The sequence below is a fragment of the Humulus lupulus genome, chromosome 1 (genome assembly GCF_963169125.1).
Source record: "Humulus lupulus chromosome 1, drHumLupu1.1, whole genome shotgun sequence".
NCBI classification, from domain to species: domain Eukaryota; kingdom Viridiplantae; phylum Streptophyta; class Magnoliopsida; order Rosales; family Cannabaceae; genus Humulus; species Humulus lupulus.
In genome coordinates, this window is record NC_084793.1 from 57,653,560 (window position 1) to 57,656,485 (window position 2,926).

Here is a 2,926-nt window from a genome sequence, read left to right on the forward strand (position 1 = left end):
TTGTTAGTTGAGATTTAAATAATTAGATATTTTCTACAAAGATTCAAATTCAAATTTAAAAATAGACTAACAACTTAATTTTAAATATTTTAATATATTAAAATATTAGAATTAAGATATCAGATATTTAAGATATTTTCTTTTAAATTCTTGATATTTTATTAAATCTTTATTTGAAAATATAAATATATGTTTATTCTATAGTTTTTAATATTTAAATTATTTTAAATTTGAATTTGTTAGTTAGATATTTTCATGGATATTTGAATTTGTTTAACTGTTTTAAGATATTTTAGGGTTGTTATAACTATTAATATTTTATTTATTTTAAAAATGGTTAAAATATTTGCTTACAGTTGTAACAACATAAGATGTTTTTGAAAAACAGTTGAGATATTGATTTTAAAATTTAAAATTGGTTAAATTTTGAAAAATATAATTGTTTTTTCAACCCATTAATAAAGTATTTTTTTAATAAATGGGATTTAATTAAACTTTGGTTAATTGTTGATAAATCCTATTTAAATTAAATTAATTTTTTTTTTCAAATTAACCTAAATCAAGTTGATTGTTGATAAATGAAATTTAAATTAACTTTTGTTAATTGTTGATAAATTTAATTTAAATTGACTTATTTTTTGTAAAAATTTAATTTATTCGAATTTTTTGATAAATTCTAGATAATTAATTGTGGTATTTTTGCAAATGAAATAAATTGTGGTATTTTGCATAAATTCATAGAATTGCTCATATAGTAACATGATTAGACCCATCCAATTATAACATGTCTGTTTGCATTTTATGTGGTATTTTTGCAATTGGGCTTAGATGCATATATTATCCCATATGTTTGTTAGATATATGGATTTTTCCAGATAAAATATTCATAAAATGATAGGTTTTATTTGGGCCCATTAGAAAATGTAAAGTTTAAATTCCTCTCTTGTCGGTAATTCCACTTGTGAAGGCCCATTTGCTTTGCATGACTATAGTGGGCCTAATTAATTAATAACAATTAATAAAACGAATGTTTAAATTTCTATCTTTTGGACCTTGTATGGAGGATTGGGGGCCTTTGTTGTGGGAACGACATATTGGACCCAACCTTCCTCCATACAAGCCCAATTGTTAAGACCCATTTACCTGAGTTGGACTTAATTGTATAGGTTCATTATATAAGTTAAACCTAAATATTGATTAGCAACAAATTAATTCTAAATTAATTGAATTTGTTTCAATGTGACACTTTATAATTAATAGGAAATTATAGGACTTTGATTTTAAAAATTCTAATCTCAAATTTTTTTTTGAAGAACCATAGTCATTAATTTTCTAAACATAAATAATAAAAATATTATTTTTTAAATTTTAATAATGAGCTTATCTAAAGAATTATATTCGATCTCCACCGTTGTTTTAACACAGTCTATAACTTAATGAGGCCTCGAGACGCTTTGATTCGTCCCCTACTGAAGGTGTTCATTAGTTATTTTGACAAGGTTAGATTTCGAAAGATAGATAATTATAGGTCAAAATTCTACTAAACTCACCCCAACAGTGACTACTAGGACTAAATCTATGATTATTAAAACCGTGGGTCTAGCTCATAAAATAAGAGATTTTGTTTTCTTATTTTGATCGAAAAGTAGGTTGTTAATAATGGTGTCCATTATTAAATAAGTTTACAACTTTATTTCACTAGTTGTATTTTTGACTCTCGCCATCTGGGACAAGGATATCATAGATTAGTTAAAAAAATAAAATATAGAGATATGATTATTGTGGTATTTTTTCTCATATCTTACATATTTTGGTATATGTTGTGCTATTCCTTGAAAATTTGTGTGAATAGGAGATTTATTGAGCAAAAGTGATTGATTACTATTTTATTGATAATTTGTAGTTTTAAGTTAAGTTGTGTCTATGTCTACTCAAATCCTTTCTCAACTTTCGATGGAGAAACTTACTGGAGAAAACTTCCTTAATTGGAAGCAGAATATCAACATAGAGTTGATTGGTGACAACTCTGAGTTCGTCATGATTGGGGATTCAGGAATCCCCACAGCAAGCACTGTGTCCGCACGTTCGTGATGGCACCATCAATGCTCGTGATGGCACTGTAAATGCTTGGATAGCACCGTCTCCGCATATACGTGATGACACCGTGAATGCTCGGATGGCACTGTGTCTGCATATTCGTGATCAACTCAACTATGGTCTGACGCAGCTCATGAACGAGCGTCAGAATTTCGAGTCTATCATGGGTGGACCTAGTACAGGAGGAGAAAATAAGACTACTGTTATTGCTGTTGATCCAGCTAAGGCTGAAGCTAACCAAGCTTTGTCTTTGAAAGCTGGAAACAATAGGAAAGGTGGACAAATCAACAACCCCAAGCCTGCAAAGAAGAGTGCACAATCAAATGCATAGATGCCTAAGGGGAAGAACGAGAAAAACAAGAAAGGTAAAGGTAAGTGTTTTCTTTGCAAAGAGAAGGGGCATTGGAAACGAGATTGCCCCAAGTTTCTAGCAACGAAAAACAAAGGTAGTGGTTGTAATTCATTTATCTTAGAAACATGTGTTTTAGAGAATGATAAATCCATTTCGATTATTGATTCTGGATCTACCAACCATGTTTGCAACTCTTTACAACTTCTTGAATCGTGGGAGGAAGTGGACGAAGGCGACTTAAAGCTTAGAGTTGGGAACAGAGAGTTCGTTGCGGTCCAAGCTAGAGGAGGATCTCGTCTGAAGTTCGAAAATAAATTTTTAATTTTAAATGATGTATTTTTTATTTTGGATTTTAGTAGAAATTTAATTTCAGTTTCCATGTTGCAATTAGAACAATTTTTTATGACTTTCACAAGTTCTAATATATCTATTTCTTTCAATGGATCACAATTGTGTATTGCATGTTTGGAAAACGAG